Raw genomic sequence first — 16955 nt, 5'->3', positions numbered from 1 at the left:
ACTGGCCCATCAGTCTACTCTCAATCATTAGTAAAGTAATGGAAGAGGTCATCAACAGTTCTATCAAGCGTCACTTGCTTCGCAATAACCTGCTCACTGATGCTCAGTTTGCGTTCTGCCAGTATCAGTCAGCTCCTTACCTCATTAAAGCCTTGGTTCAAACATGAGCTGAACTCGAGGTGACGCAAGAGTGACTGCCCTTGATATCAAGGCAGCATTTGACCAAGTATGGCATCAAGGAGCCCCAGCAAAACTGGAGTCAAAGGGAATCAGGGGGAAAACTCCAATGGTTGGAGTCATACCCAGCACAAAGGAAGATGGTTGTGGTTGTTGCAGGTCAATCATCTCAGTTCCAGGACATCACTACAGGAGTTCCTCAGGGTACTGTCCTGGGCCCAACCATCTTCAGCTGCTTCATCAATGACTGACCTTTCACTACGAGGTCAGGAGTGGGGATATTCGCTGATGCTTGCACAATGTTCAGCACCATTCGCGACCCCTCAGAAATTGTAAAAGTCCATGTCCAAATGCAGCAAGATCTGGACAATAACCAGGCTTGGGCTGACAAGTGGCAAGTAACATTCACGCACAAAGAGCTAGACAATGACCATTTCCAACAAGAGAATATCTAACCATCGCCCATTGTTGAACCCCCCACCATCAACATCCTGGGAGTTACCATTGATCAGAAACTGAACTGGACTAGCCATATAAATGCTGTGGCTACAACAGCAGGTCAGAGGCTACAATGCCGTTCTTTCACTGTCACTGGGTCCAAACCCTTTGACCAGTACCATCTAGAAGGACAAGGGCAGCAGATAGTTGGGAACACCACCACCTAGAAGCTCCCCTCCAAGTCACTCACCATCCTGACTTGGAAATTTTTTGCCGTTCCTTCACGGCCGCTGGGTCAAATTCCCACAACTCCCTCCCTAACAGCACTGTGGGTATACACCTCATGGACTGCAGTGGTTCAAGGCAGCAGCTCACCACCACCTTCTCAAGGGCAAATAGGGATGGGAAAAAAAATTGCTAGTCTAGCGAGTGATGCTAACATCCTATGACAGAATTTTAAAAAATTCTATGATTCTAAGTCAACTCTCCAAGGCCATGGTTCGACTACTTATGGGGTACTGGAGACAGTTCTGGACACCACACTTGAGGAAGGCCTTGGAAAGAGTGTAGCATAGATTCACCAGAATGATACCTGCACTCCCAAGGGTTAAATTAGAGATTACACAAACTAGGGTTGTATTTCCTGGAATTTTGAAGTGACTTGCTCAAAATATTCAAGATATTATTGAAAACAGATGGGGTAGACAGAGAAAAACTATTTCCCCTGATTGGGGAGTCTAGGACTAGGAGGCATTAGACTAAAAATTAGAGAAGTGAAATGAGGAAACAATTCAATACTCAAAGATTGGCAAAAGTTTGGAAACTCACTTCTAAAAATGGCAGTTGAAGCTAAATTAATGATTAATTTTAATCTGCGATTCAATGATGTGTTAACCAGAGAGATATTGGGAAAAGGCAGGCAGGTCAGCCTTAATCTCACTGATCAGGCTCAAGAGGCTAAACAGCCTCCTTTTGTTCCTATGCTCCTATAAAGGAATAACAGCCACTTGAGAGGGGGACTGGCATCTGGCTGGTACCTGTGGAATCATATTCCAGCAAAGGTCAGTAGATTTAGGATGGGGGAGGGGGTAAAGAATTTCACGAGCTGGAATCTGCAAACAGGAGCCAAGTGGACCCAAATATCAAATCATTGACAAACAGCCGGTGGTGGACAGCTGTTAAATAGCAAAGGACAGAGGCCATGATAAAATAAACCAGGGAATGTATTTCCACTGGTAACTGAGTAGGCAACTTGAGGGCATCAATCTCATCAACAAGAGAACAAACAGAGAGGTCAGGAAAACAAGTTATTTATTCATTTTTACATAGTGAGTTGTCAGGACATGGAATATCCCTACATGGGGGAAAGAGGGGGAGGGGGCTGGAAGTAGAATCCATTACAGCAGCTACAGGTTTATCTCTAGAAGAAAAGATAAGGCCAAGGGATGTTCTCATAGATGTATTCAAAGTTATGAATGAGTTTGACAGGGTTTCTGTAAAGAAGATAGTTCCACTTGTTGGAGAAAATGAAAATTAGGGGCCATAAACAATCATTCATAAATCAAACTAAGAATTCAGGAAAAACTCCTTAACCCAGAGAGTGATGAGAATGTGGAACTTGCTACAAAAAGGAGTAGCTGAGGTGAATAAAGCAGATGCATTAAAGGGGAAGTTAGATAAACACAGGGAGAAAGGAATAGAAGGAAATGCCTCTTCCAACCCTGAAACCCTCAGATGTCAGCACTCCTCAAATTCTGGCCTCTTGCACATCTCCAAATTTAATCAGTCCACCACTGATGGCCATGCCTTCAGCTGCTGTGGACCGAAGCTCTGAAATTCCTTCCACCTCTCCCTGCTCCTTCAAGGTGCTTGTCAAAATCTACCACTTTGACTAAGATTTTGGTAATCTGGCCTAATATTCCCTGAAATGGTTTGGAATCTAATTTAGTTTGAGCTCTTATGATGCACCTTGGGATGTTTTATTAATCAGGGGTGCATTTCTAAATACTAGTCACTGCTGTTCTGATCCAAAATAGGGTTGCAGGAGGCCAGTGTGGAGCACAAGCACTGGTATAGGCCAGTTGGGCAGAATGTAATTTTTGATTAATTTGGAAAAAAAAATAGAGGTCCTGGCAAAAAGGTGCAGACTAACTGGAAAGCTTCTTCAGGGAAAAAACACAGACACAAGGGACCAAATAATCTCTTTCTGTGCCACAAAATTCTAAAATATCCAACAAAAATTGATCAAGTTGGGCCCTTATCACACTCCATGATATTTCTGATACCTGTGTCAAATGAGGCAATTAGCCTCCTCTCAAATTCACTGCTAAAGCTTGGGGTTAGATGCAGACTAAAGTTCCCTCTACACTGTCCCCATCAAACACTCCCTGGACAGGTACAGCACAGGATTAGATACAGAGTAAAGCTCCCTCTACACTGTCTCCATCAAACACTCCCAGGACAGGTGCAGCACGGGGTTAGATGCAGAGTAAAGCGCCCTCTGTTCAATCCCCATCAAACACTCCCAGGACAGGTACAACACGGGCTGAGATACAGAGGGCAGAATTTTCCGCGTTGGGGGGGGGGGAGCAGGTGCAGGCGCAGACCCAATTGGTGCCCACGATCGGATGTGCACCGCCATTTTACACAGGAGGGGTTGGGGGGGCAATTAAGGCCCGCCCAGCATATTTGCCGACTCCCGTGGATAATGGGAGTGTGCGGACAGTGGCGGGCATGTACAGACCACAGGGTCCAATGGCAACCCAGCAGTCTGTTTAAAAGAAGGCCTGGCAGCCTCCAGTAGGCTGATGACAATGGCCAGTTCAAGGGCGCACCTCAGGGGGCTCAGCTGAGCAAGCCAGGCTGCTGGGTTTGCCACAGGAGCAGGGCAGGCTGCAGGGTAGGCCAGCAGCGGGGGGGGGACCAATGCACTCCTCACTTTTCAGATAAATGCCTTGCCTGCGCTCTGGCTGAGGGCACCAGCTCCTCCGCTCCTCTCCCCAGTGACCATTTCATCCGCTGAGGCTGCGACGACTGGGGAGATGCCAGCTGTGGAACTGGCAGATCCCTCCCAGGTGGGGCCAGCACAGGCTACAAGGGCCAGAAGCCGACTGCCAAGGTCATAGAGGCCAACAGGACAGTAGAATCAGCAGGCTGTCTCAGATGCCACTCCGAGCGATGGGGCAGCACCAAGACATAGCACCCGCAAATGGAAACGTAAGGCACATTAGGCACACCATGGGTTTCTCACTGCTGCTTTCGTGTTGGCCCGAGATTAGGTCCTTAGAATTTATTTTTGCTTGCTTACGGTATTGTTTTGCACTTGGGAGAACATTTAAAATTAAAATTCAGATGTGCGATCATGGCTGAGGGTGACTTGTTTGTTCTGCATGTGTATGTTTAAGAAAAATGTTTGTTTGGACATTCAAATTTATGTACAAGGCCCTTAGTTTCTGCTGATGGCCTGGCAGATTTTGCACTTATTTGCTGAATATGGATGTGCCAGGCAAGGCTGGTCCTGCTGATCCATTTGTGTAGAACCAGCTGAAGGTTCGTTGGATTAAAACCTCCTGGGTGTCCCTGCCTCCTTGGTGTAGTCCTGGGTCAGCGTCTTCCCCTGTGCTTACTCATCCTCAGAATCAGTGCTGGGCTCATTGTGTGCAGCTGCAGACAATGCTTCGACGTCGTCATCGTCCACTGCGTCTCCCCTTTCTAGCGCAAAATTGTGTACAGCACAGCATGCAACCACTATTAGTGACACACAATCTGGGGGGTACTGGAGTGCGTCCCCTGAGCGGTCCAGGCATCAGAAGCGCATCTTGAGAAGACCAATGGCTCTCTCCATCACAGCCCTTGTAGAGGCATGGCTCCTATTGTACCACTGCTCAGCTTCTGATATTGGATGGCAGAGAGGCGTTATGAGCCACCTTCTGAGGGGTGCCCGTGTTGCCCAGCAGCCAACCATCAAGCCGGGCTGGAGTACTGAAGAGGCTCGGCACCTGAGTACCTGAGGATATAGGCATCATAGGAGCTGCCCGGGAACATAGAAACTAGGAGCAGGAGTAGACCATTCGGCCCTTTGAGCCTGCTCCGCCATTCATTGTGATCTTGGCTGATCATCCAACTCAGTAGCCTGCTCCCGCTTTCTCCCCATACCCTTTGATCCCTTTCGCCCCAAGAGCTATATCTAACTCCTTCTTGAAAGCATACAATGTTTTGGTCTCAACTACTTTCTGTGGTAACGAATTCCACAGGCTCACCACTCTCTGGGTGAAGAAATTTCTCCTCATCTCAGTCCTAAACGGTCTACCCCATATTCTCAGAGACCTGTACCTTGTGCAGACTTGTAGAATCAGCATCCTGTGATCGCACACTATCTGCACGTTCATGAAGTGGAAGTCCTTCCTGTTGACGAAGGCACCGGGCTCATCTGCTGGCGCCTTGATGGCCACGTGTACAGTCTATAGCACCCTGGACGCGGGGGAAGCCAGCAATGGCCGCAAAGCCTCTGGCTTACTCTGTCTGGCTTGCCTGGGCCCAGCGGAACTGGATGAAGGTCAATGCACGCCTGAACAGAGCATCTGTAGCCTGCTTGACACAAGTGCGTACAGCTGATTGGGAGACAGAGCAAAGATCACCAACCAAGCCCTGGAAGGAGCCGGAGGCATACAGGTTGAGAGCAGCTGTGACCTTTAGAGCCACTGGCACAGGGTGTCGTCCAGTCACACAGTTAGGGGAGATCTCAGGGCCAATCATCTGACAGATATAGTTGACTGTCTCCTTTAACAGTCGGAACCTCCTTCGGCACTGCACCTCAATCATATTGAGGTAGCTGCTTCACTGCCTGTATACCCTGGCAGCAGGATAGCGACGTGATCTGCGGCTCCCTTCCACCTTGGACTACTTCTTGGCCCTGCACCCCTTGTGCCTGTGCCTGTACGCCCAAAGCTGGCTCCCCTGGAGGCTGAATGTGCACTCCTGGCCTCCTCCTCCTTCTAGCCCTCCCTTCCTCCGCAGAGGAGCTACCTCCAGTGGACATGTCGGATCTCATACCCAGGCTAAAGGAAGGCTTCCGGAAAGCTACAGGTCTGCTAAAGGTTCCTGACTGCAAGGTGCTGACCTGAAGGTTCAACGTACACAGAAATCTGCTGGAATGCGTTCTGAACTGTTACAGATCACACAGGCAAGTTTAAAATACTTTCTCCAATAAATACACCACAAAGCAGATTGATGACACCACTGAGCCCTCTTATCCCGCCCGTGGATGAGATTCATAGAAAAGTCTCTTACCCACTTGCTCATTGCGCCCGTGCGCCGACCCAAAGATTGCACGGGCGGCTAAAAATTGCCGTCGATTGAAGACTAAAGGGCCTTAACTGATCCGTTAATTAATGGCGGGCACCGTCGGACTTCATCACACTCCCGCCCATCGAATTATCGCCATGGCGTGCGGTGACGTCAGGATGTTCACCCAACGACACCGCGCGTCATTTTATGCAAAGGCGTGCAGGGCCCGCCCACCCGTACGTCAAACTGAAAATTCTGCCCAGAGTAAAGCTCTCTCTACATTGTCCCCATCAAACACTCCCAGGACAGGTACAGCACGGGGTTAGATACAGAGTAAAGCTTCCTCTACACTGTCCCCATCAAACACTCCCAAATAGGTACAGCACGGGGTTAGATACAGAGTAAAGCTCTCTCTACATTGTCCCCATCAAACACTCCCAGGACAGGTACAGCTCAGGGTCAGATACATCAGGACAGCATGCTCCCCCATACCAGAAAGTTCAGATCAAAACAAGCACCACAAAAGCTGTTCATTTTTTTTTGTATTTTCTACAATAGAAAACAGCAGCACTCTGAAAGGCAAAATAAAAGTTGCTTTTGAGAGGGATGATCTGTTCCAGAAATCAGTTGCAAACCCAGATGCTTTGTCAGAGGATTAATCATAGGGGTTGAGGAATGGAACCATGATACAGACTGCATTATATTGATACACAAGCTTGGTTAAGAGTAGGCTGAAAGTGATTAAAGAAACTAGGGTTTTATTCCCTGCAGTTTAGAAGGTTAAGGGGTGAGTTGATCAAAGTTTTCAAGACTTTAATGAGTTCAGATGCAGTAACTATTGTTTCTACTGTGTCAGAGTCTAGGGCCAGGGAATAGAGTCTAAAAATTAGAGGCAAGCCTTTGATCTGATCTCTAGAACCCAGGAGGGCTCCTTTTTAATCACTGATTGCAGTTAGCTAGGATCAACAGCAATGAATTATAACTGGTTAATGCCCCAGATTAGAGGGAAGAAAACAGGAGTACATGCTCTTGATTGTTATCCAATTATCCATGCTGGAATACGGGTGCTTTACGAGGACAGGCTGGACATACCTATTGTCCCAGCCTCATGGCTGAATAGCTTGTTGATGCTCAATGGCTAGATTCTTGGATGTGATGGCTTGCCACTCAGTCCAAGTACCCTTGATGTGGATAAAACCCATATTCCAGCAATAGATAGCACCTTCAGGAGGTGGAGAGCTTAGAGGGAGCTCAAAGGGCAAAAATTGTAACCAGGCTTAACATGTCTCATACTTTCTAAAAATAGAAATCTAAAAACGGAAAGTGTTGCCACAACTCCAAAATCTGGGTCATGAAATTCCACTCCTCAAACACAAGGACATTGGCAGCATTCTCAATGACAAAGGAAATACAAGTACTGTATAGACAGGCGCATCAGACTGAGATAGAACAAGCAGGAGAAACATGGAAATATTTCCACATTCCATCTCCACTAATTGCCCTACAGGCTCCTGAGCAATTCTGTCCTGTTTTTCTTGAGACTGTGCAGACCCTCCACTGCCACTTTCCAGGCCCCTGGAGGGTCATTATGACTTTGTGTAAGTCAGCTTCCCGTTGTACATCCCACCATCCAGAAACTAGAAACGGGAAGAGACATAGAAAATGCTATCAACAACCTATTAGCCAAAGTTAAATGGCGTTACAAATATGAACTTTATAAAATTATGCTTTGGGTCAAAATCATTAATTTAGGGTAAAATAGAAGATGTCCCGGATTTTGTTGACAGCAAACCTTGGTGCTTTGAGCTGACTGGATAGACCGTTAGTCTCCAAAGTCCTAAGATGTTAAAAATGTTAGGTTTTGTAAACAGTTGTACATTAACTGCCTATTAGCTTTTAAGTTAAAATGGAGTTGGGAGTCTAAAGGATAAGTACTTAGCATTTCTACCTGGATTTTTTTTTGATTTATTCACAGGATGGCTTGGCTGGGCCAGCATTTATTGCCCATCCTTAATTGCCCTTGAGAAGATGGTGGTGAGCTGCCTTCTTGAACAGCCGCTGTCTATGTGGTCTAGGTATACCCACAGTGCTGTTAAGAAGGGAGTTCCAGGATTTTGACTAGCCACAATGAAGGAACGGCGATATATTTCCAAGTCGGGATGGTGAGTGACTTGGAGGGGAACTTCCAGGTGGTGGTGCTCCCAGCTATCTGCTGCCCTTGTACTTCTAGATGGTGGTGATTGTGGATTTGGAAGGTGCAGTCTAAGGAACATTGGTGAATTCTTGCAGTGCATCTTGTAGATGGGACATACTGCTGCTGCTGTGCGTCGGTGGTGAATGAGTGAATGTTTATGGATGTGGTGCCAATCAAGCGGGCTGTATTGTCCTGGACAGTGTCCAGCGTCTTGAGTGTTGTGGGAGCTGCACTCATCCAGACAAGTGGGGAGTATTCCAGCACACTCCTGACTTGTGCCTTGTAGATGGTAAACTGGCTTTGGGGAGGTAGGAGGCGAGTTACTCGTCGCAGACTGGTCAGCTGCGATCAATTATTCAGCTGTTGGGCATGAATTGCAACAAGGTGCAGTGTGCAGTGCAAAGAGAGGTTTGACCTAAATAGTCAAGTGGTTATGGTACTGGGCTTGTAACCCCAAGATCAAGAGTTCAAATCTCACAATGGCAAACTATGAAACAATGTAACTTCATTTGAAACAGATGGAAACAGGTTTACTCAAAAGAGTATCAAGAGTTCAAATCTCACAATGGCAAACTATGAAACAGTGCAGTGCAAAGAGCTTGGGGGAAACTCAAGAGGGAGGGCGAAGTGCTCAGGGGTAGAGCTCCGGGAGCAGGGAAAGAGGGCAGAGGGTACAGCTCAGGGCAAAGGGGATGGGAGAAAGAGCTCAGGGGGCAGTGCAAAGAGCTTGGGAGTAGAGCTCAGGGGGCAGTGCAAAGGTGGGCCACCTTCTTGACCACTAGGTAGCAGGTTTGATAGGGCAGTTAAGAGTCAGCTATGCTTTCATGGGAGTTCAGTCACATATCACCTAGACTAGGTCAGAGAGGAGAGTGCCAGGGGAGGACCATGGGAGAAGCAGTCAGTAGCATCTAGAGGAGAGTGTGAGAGGATGACCCTGGGACAGGCAGTCAGCAGCACGTAGAGGATCAAGCATCTAGTCTACACTCAAGTAGGAGTAAGGGTAAAATAAAACCAAGGGTCCAAATTCTACTTAGTTAATATATTTCTGGGGAGCTTAGTCCCATGATTTGCACATCCTGCGCTACGTGGGAAATCCTAGTCGCTCGTGGTAGTCTGGATGACCATGTGTGCAACAGGTGCCTCCAACTGGAGCAACTCAAGCTCTGGGTTTTGGAGCTTGAGCAGCAGCTGGGTGCGCTACAGTGCATTTACGAGGCTGAAGGGTTTGTGGATAACATGTTTCAGGATGTGGTCACCCCGCAGCTTAAGGAAGTGCAAGCAGAGAGGGACTGGGTGACCACCAGACAGAAAGAGGGGACCAGGCAGGTAGTGAAGGAATCCCCCAAGTGCATCTCACTTGCAAACCGTTTTTCGGCCTTGGAAAATGGTGAAAGTGACGGTTCCTCTGTGGAAGATAATGGGGCGAAGGTCATGGCACTGTGGCTGATCCAGCTGCTCAGCAGGGAGGGTGAGCGCGAGGAAGAAGTGTGGAAGGGTAATAGTGGTAAGGGATTCCTTTGTGAGGGGGGCAGACAGGCGCTTCTGCAGCCGTAGACATGACTCCAGGATGGTATGATGCCTCCCAGGTGCCAGGGTCAAGGATGTCTCGGAACAGCTGCAGGGCATTCTGAAGGGGGAGGGTGAACAGCCAGAGGTCGTGGTCCATGTTGGGGCCAATGACATAGGAAGAAAGAGAAATGAGGTCCTGTAAGCAGATTTTAGGGAGTTAGGCAGGAAATTGAAAGGCAGGACTTCAAAGATAGTAATCTCCAGATTACTCCTGGTGCCACACAGAAGTACAGAAACAGAAGGATAAAGCAGATGAATGCGTAGCTGGAGAGATGGTGCAGGAGGAAGGGCTTTAGATTCCTGGGGCATTGGGACCGTTTCTGGGGGAGGTGGGATCTGTACAAGTTGGATGAGTTACATCTGAACAGGAACAGGACCAACATCCTCGCGGGGAGGTTTACTAATGCTGTTGGGGCTGATTTAAACTTAATTGGCAGGGGTGGGGTGGGATCCTGAAAAGTAGTTCAGAGGGAAGAGAAGCTGAGATGGAATTAGAAGCTAAAACACTAGTGAATCTGGAAGGCAGGGGAAATATCGGCTAGATAAGAAAGAAGTGAGTTTAGCAAGGCTAAATGGAATATATCTTAATGCAAGGAGCCTGAGGAATAAGACAGTTGAGCTGAGAGCACAGATAGGCACGTGGGAGTATGATAGCTATGACCAAGACTTGGCTAAAAGAAAGGCAAGATTGGCAGCTCAGCATTCCTGGTTATAGGGTATTCAGGCAAGATAGAGAGGGGGATAGAAGAGGTGAGGGGGGGGGGGTCACAATATTGATCAAGGAATCAATTATAGCAGTGAGGAGGGATAATATCTTTGAAAGGTCAACAAATGAGGTCATATGGGTAGAAGTAAAAAACACAAAAGGGGCAAACATGCTGTTGGGTGTGTACTATAGGCCCCCAAACAGTCAGGGAGAGATAGAGAATCAAATATGTAATCAAATTTCAGAGAAGTGTAAGAATGATAGGGCAGTAATAGCAGGGGAGTTTAACTACCCAAATATTAACTGGGATAGTTTTAGTGTACATGGTAGGAAGGGAGCAAAATTCTTAAGTTGCATCCAGGAGAGCTTTTATAGCCAGTACGTAGAAAGCCCAATAAGGGAGGGACAGTTCTGGACCTAATATTCGGAAATGAGCCCAGGCAGGTGGAGCATTTTGGAGATGGTGGCCATAACTCAGTTAGATTTAGGATAGTTATGGAGAAGGATAAGGTTGGGCTGGGAATAAAAGTTCTAAACTGGGGAAAGGCTAATTTTAGTAAGATGAGATATGATTTGGCCGAAGTGGACTGGGAGCAGCTCCTTGCAGATGAAGCTGCGTCAGAGCAGTGGGAGGCATTCAAGGAGGAAATAGCAAGAGTACAGGGCAAATATGTTCCCATAAAGTCAAAGGGGAGGACCAAGTCCGGAGAGCCCTGGATGTCAAGGAACATAAAGGTTAGGATTAAGAAAAAAAGACAACCTTATGGAATATAATGAGGGCTCAATACGGCAGAGTCCCTAAAGGAGTATAAAAAAATGCAGGGGAGAACTTAAAAAAAGAGAAATTTGGAAAGCCAAGAGAGTGCATGAGAAAGCATTGGTGGGTAGAATAAAGGAAAACCCAAAGGCGTTTTTTAAATATATAAAGAGCAAGAGAATAACTAGGGAAAGAGTAGGGCCAATTAGGGATCATAGAGGTAATGTGTGGGGGGACCCGGAAGACATGGATACAGTCCTCAATGAATCCTTTGCATCGATCTTTACAATGAAAAAGGACAAAGCAGATATAGACATCAGGGTGGAGGACTGTGAAATATTAGAGGAAATTAACACAGAGAGAGGGGAGGTACTTGCGGGTGTAGCAGCCTTAAAGGTAGATAAATCCACAGGCCCGGATGAGATGTACCCCAGGCTGTTGAGGGAGGCAAGGTGAAGAGATATCAGGGGCCCTGGCAGTAATTTCGAAACCCCTCTAGCCACAGGCGAGGTGCCAGAGGACTGGAGGACTGCTAATACTGTCCCATTATTAAAAAAGGGAGGAAGGGATAGATCAGGAAATTACAGGCCAGTCGGTGGTGGGGAAGTTACTAGAAAGAATTCTGAGGGACAGAATATATCTGCACTTGGAGAGACACGGATTAATCAGGGATAGTCAGCATGGATTTGTTAAGGGAAGGTCGTGTTTGACAAATTTGATCAAATTTTTTAAGGAGGTAACCAGGATTGTTGATGAGGGTAATATGTTTGATGTGGTCTAGATGGACTTTAGCAAGGTTTTTGACAAGGTCCCTCATGGCAGACTGGTCAAGAAAGTAAGAGCCCATGGATCCAAGGCAAAGTGGCACATTGGATCTAAAATTGGCTGAGAGGCAAGAAGCAGAGGATGATGGTAGGGGGATGTTTCTGTGACTAGAAGTCTGTTTCCAGTGGGGTTCCGCAGAGTTCGGTGCTGGGGTCCTTGCCGTTTGTGGTGTACATAAATGATTTGGACTTAAATGTAGGAGGTATGATCAAGAAGTCCGCTAAGGGTAATAAATAGTGAGGAGAATATCAATGGGCTGGTCAGGTGAACAGAGCAGTGGCAAATGGAATTCAACCCAGAAAAGTGAGGTAACGCACTTGGGGAGGGCAAGGGATTACACTATGAATGGTAGGACCCTGCAAAGTACTTAAGGTACCTTGCTGTGTATATTCACAGATCCTTGAAGGTAGCAGGGCAGGTAGATAAGGTGGTTAAGAAGGCGTATAGCATACTTGCCTTTATTAGCCGAGGCATAGAATACAACAGCGGGGAGGTTATGCTGGATCTAAGACGCTAGTTAGACCACAACTGGAATACTGCGTGCAGTTCTGGTCACCACATTACAGGAAGGATGTAATTGCATTGGAGAGGGTGCAGAGGAGATTTACCAGGATGCTGCTTGAGCTGGAGGGTCTGAGCTATGAGGAAAGATTAGGTAGGCTGGGGTAGTTTTCCTTGGAGCAGCAAAGGGTGAGAGGGGACCTGATAGAGGTGTATAAGATTATCAGGGGCATAGATAGGGTGGAAAGGAAGGCACTTTTCCCATCTTTAGAGGGGTCAATAACCAAGGGGCATAAGGTAAGAGGTAGAAGGCTAAGAGGGGAGTTGAGGAGAAATTTTTTCACCCTAAGGGCAGTGGCAGTCCAGAACTCACTGCCTGAAAGGGTGGTTGAGACAAAAACCTCGTAACATTTAAGTATTTCGATATTCACTTGCGTTGCAATAGCCTCCAGGGCTATGGGCCAAGTGATGGAAATGGGATTAGTGTAGTCAGGTCTTTGTTGACTGGCATCAACACGATGGGCTGAATGGCCTCCTTCTGTGCTATAACCGTCCAAGGGGAGTGCAGGTTTTCATCCCTAAAGGACATTAGACGATGGGGTTTCATGGCAATCTGACAGCTTCATGGTCACTTCTACTGAGACCAGCTTTTAATCTCAAGAACTTTAAAACTGAATTCAAATTCGCAAACTGTCTTGTTGAGGTCTGAACTTATTGCTATGGATTATTGGTCCAGACCACTGAATCCACTAACATATCTGCAAACCCCCCTTTTTGATGGTACTGAACTGAGAACAGTGTGACCTCAATACCATTCTGGGCTCTTACACCTCACAATAGAATTGTGCTGCAAATAACATACATTACAGCATAAGCATAGGTTAGGAACCCTCAATCAAGAATAAAAAGGTCGAATACACCTTATAATTATGTATGATGTGACACATTCTTTATGGATCTTTCATTAACCCCTTCAACTGCTAATTATGCCATCTCATTATGACGAAATGCTTATGGCGATCTAATAATTCCTCTGTAAAACTCTCCACTCTCTTTACAGCTTGCTTTTTGTTCACTCCTTCATTAACTGACTCTACTGCACCTTGAGACTGGCAGTGCATTTGTTGCAGTATAAACTGATGCTCCACCACATTGTGCCAAAGTAAACACGCTCCTTAATGAACAGCCCAGTCAGAAACTCTGCAATGCAGATCTACAACTGCTACGTGGAAAACAGCAACTTGCTCAGGATACCGCCCTCTGGCATGGTCCTTCCTCTGGGAAGAGAGCTGAACACAGCCACCGAGGTTAAAAACTCCCAGCCTGGGGAACCAGGGACCCAAACATACGCTTACTTTCCAATGGTCCTCACAAAGTCTCTCTACCATTCTGCCCTCCAGTTAAGACCCAAAATCATGTCAGTGGCTTTGGGCTCAGATTTCTAGAAAACTTACTGATCCTTGTATTAAAAAGTGTCCGGTTCAGAAACTCAAGAAAAGTTCAGCCTGCTCATTGAGAATCAGGATTGTTATCTTAATTTACTTAACTGTAATCTTTCTCTCAGCTTCCATTTCCTCCAAAACAAAAACAGAAACAGAAATACCTAGAAAAACTCAGCAGGTCTGGCAGCATCGGCGGAGGAGAGCACAGTTGATGTTTCGAGTCCTCATGGCCCTTCAACAGAATTGGTCATGAGGACTCAAAACGTCAACTGTGCTCTCCTCCACCGATGCTGCCAGACCTGCTGAGTTTTTCCAGGTATTTCTGTTTCTGTTTCTGTTTCTGTTTTGGATTTCCCGCATCCGCAGTTTTTTGCTTTTATTCCATTTCCTCCACTTCATTTCTGACACTTTCCAAAGCTGCTAATGCTAGCTGGAGTAGTTTCACAAGAGCCTGCTGTCCTCGTACACATTTTTCACCCGAAAACCCAGATCATGACAGATGAATTATGCACCAGGGCACCACAGCACAGCCTAATTCTGTGCTCACCCAACATCCCCACTGGGCATTCGCTAATGCAAAGTCTATTTTTCCCCACATCATGACTGCACAAACACAAATTCATTGGAGGGGAAGCACTTTCTGTGACCTATAGAAATTCAAGTCCTTTGCCAGGAGCAAAAACCCTAGCTGATTTATAACTTGCCCCACTTCAGTGATGGTGTTGAGGCTAACTGCTCGTCCAGCAGAGATGAGCACAAGCCAGGGATCAAACCCAGAACTTCTGTGGTTTTTAAAGATTTCAAATTCGCAAACTGTCATATTGAGATTTGAACTCAAGTTCTCCGGATTATCAATCCAGAGGCAGATCCACATCACTATCACAGCAATACATGTCAACGATAGAATTAAAAAGAGCATATCCCACCTGAATCCCAGCTGTGCATTAACCAAACCAGTGAGCCACTCCGAGATATTGTCTTCCAGTTCCAGATTCAGGATAAGGAGTTGGAACAGCTTTCAATTGCTTCCAAATTTTGCCACAATCTAATCCGAGAATCTCTGCAGGGGGGTGAATACAGAACTGATTTTAAAAAAGTTAAGCTAAGAGGGGCACAGGTGTGATGGAGTCACACAGGAGTTTCATTCCCTGGCATCACCCACCCATCCACTTTAATCATTCCCTGCCTCTTTCATTTTGGGGGGCAATTGTGCCCATGGAGCTGGCCAGACTATGGGCAGACGGGTGGCAAATGAAGTTCAGTGCAGAGAAACGTGAAGTGATTCATTATGGTAGAAAGAACATGGAGGGACAGTACAAAATAATGGGTATAACTCTAAAGAGGGTGCAGAAGCAGAGACCTGTGCATAAGTCATTGAAGGTGACAGGACAGGGAGAGCAGTTAATAATGATTACAGTCTTTTGATTTTATTAATAGGGGCATGGAATACAAAAGTAAAGAGGTTATGTTGAACTTGTAGATGTCACTAGTTTGGTCTCACCTGGAGTATTGTGTCCAGTTCTGGGCATCGCACATTAGGAAGGATGTTAAAGCATTGGAAAGTGTCCAGAAAAGATTCATGAGAATGGCTCCTGGTGTGAGAAACTTAAGTTATGAAGATAGGTCAGAGAAGTTGGGGCTGTTTTCCTGTGAGAAAATAAGGTTGAGAGATCCGATAGAGGCATTCAAAATCATGGGTGGTCTGGACAGAGTAGATAGGAAGAAACCGTTCACGATTGCGAAAGGATCAAGAACGAGGGGGCACAGATTTAAAGTAATTGGCAAAAGAAGCAAAGGTGACATGAAGAGAAACTTTTTCACACAGCGAGTGGTTAGGATCTGGAATGCGCTGCCAGAGTGTGGTGGAGGCTGGTTCAATCGAGGCTTTCAAAAAGGTTTTAGACTGTTATCTGAAAAGGAAGAATGTGCAGGGTTACTGAGAGAAGGCGTGGGGGGTGGGGGCACGGAACTAAGTGAATCCACATTCGGAGAGCCAGTGCAGACATGATGGACCGAATGGCCTCCTTCTGCACCTTAGTGATTCTGTGATCCCTTCACCCAGGCTTCGCCAGGAAGACATGAGGATAACTGGCTGATGCTCTTGGGGTTCCCGCGTGCCCAGGCCTCGCGCGATGACCAGGGAAAGAGAAAACTGCAAGGCCGGGGGGGAAATGAGGGAGATTGGGGAGGGGGGAGATTGGGCCTCAGTGGGACAGGGAAGCGGCTGGATACCGAGTCCTAACCGAGATTGGGGGACGGGGAGGGGGTGGGGGGGATGAGGCTGCAAACTTCCCGGAATTAGAACGAGGGCAAGCGGCCTGGGCCCGGGGCTCCCGCTGACTCCGGCTCCGGGTTCGGGTTCCCAACCTACCCCCATTACCCGAACTCGAACCCGAACCCGGGATTCCCGCCTTCACCCCCCATTAAACAGCGCAGGCGCCAAATACAAACCCACCCTCCCACCGTAACCAGTCACCCTAGTAACCGCCGTTCCCAGTGACCCGTCACCCTAGTAACCGCCGTTACCCAGTGACACGTCACCGTCGTTACCCGGGAACCCACTTTTCCCGACTCACCCGCTCCAGCTGCGGAAAACAGTGACTAGACTCAGTGCGCAGGCGCGAAACTGGGAGCCCTTCTGTAGCACAGCGAGCTGACGTCATCGGTACCAACATTGGGGACGCGGTTTAAAGAGACAGGCCCCCTTTTCTCGATACAGGATTTAAAGAGACAGGCCCCCTTTCCTCGGTGTATAATTTAAAGAGGCAGGTCCCCTTTCCTCGGTGTTGGATTTAAAGAGACAGGCCCCCTTTCCTCGGTGTCAGATTTAAAGAGACAGGCCCCTTTCCTTGGTGTAGTATTTAAAGGGGCAGGCCCCCTTTCCTCAGTGTAGGATTTAAAGAGACCGGCCCTCTTTCTCTGCAGAAGGATTTAAACAGACAGGACCCCTTTCCCCAGAGTGAAGAGTTAAAGAGTGATAGAAAAACCAGAGAAACCATAGAAAAGTTACAGCACAGAAAGAGGCCATTCAGCACTTCGTGTCTGTGTTGGTTGATAAAG

The 16955-nt window shown here is 47.1% G+C and overlaps 1 protein-coding gene across 2 annotated transcripts in view; it reads right to left on the bottom strand.

Moving 5' to 3' along the window:
• Positions 1–16508, bottom strand: part of nt5c2a (5'-nucleotidase, cytosolic IIa) — a 106439-nt gene extending 89931 nt beyond the window's left edge. The window contains exons 1-2 of one of the 2 annotated variants that reach the window (XM_041209794.1): positions 16472–16508; positions 14822–14955 (exon numbers count right to left, since the gene is read on the bottom strand). The gene's annotated coding sequence lies outside the window, so the exon portion shown is untranslated. Of the gene's footprint in view, positions 1–14821; positions 14956–16350; positions 16416–16471 lie in introns of those variants that run through there. The other variant, XM_041209795.1, reaches the window with a different exon arrangement.
• Positions 16509–16955: the final 447 nt, after the last annotated feature.

This window comes from Carcharodon carcharias, chromosome 17 (assembly GCF_017639515.1).
Source record: "Carcharodon carcharias isolate sCarCar2 chromosome 17, sCarCar2.pri, whole genome shotgun sequence".
NCBI lineage: Eukaryota > Metazoa > Chordata > Chondrichthyes > Lamniformes > Lamnidae > Carcharodon > Carcharodon carcharias.
This window is presented reverse-complemented; position numbering and strand designations above follow the sequence as displayed.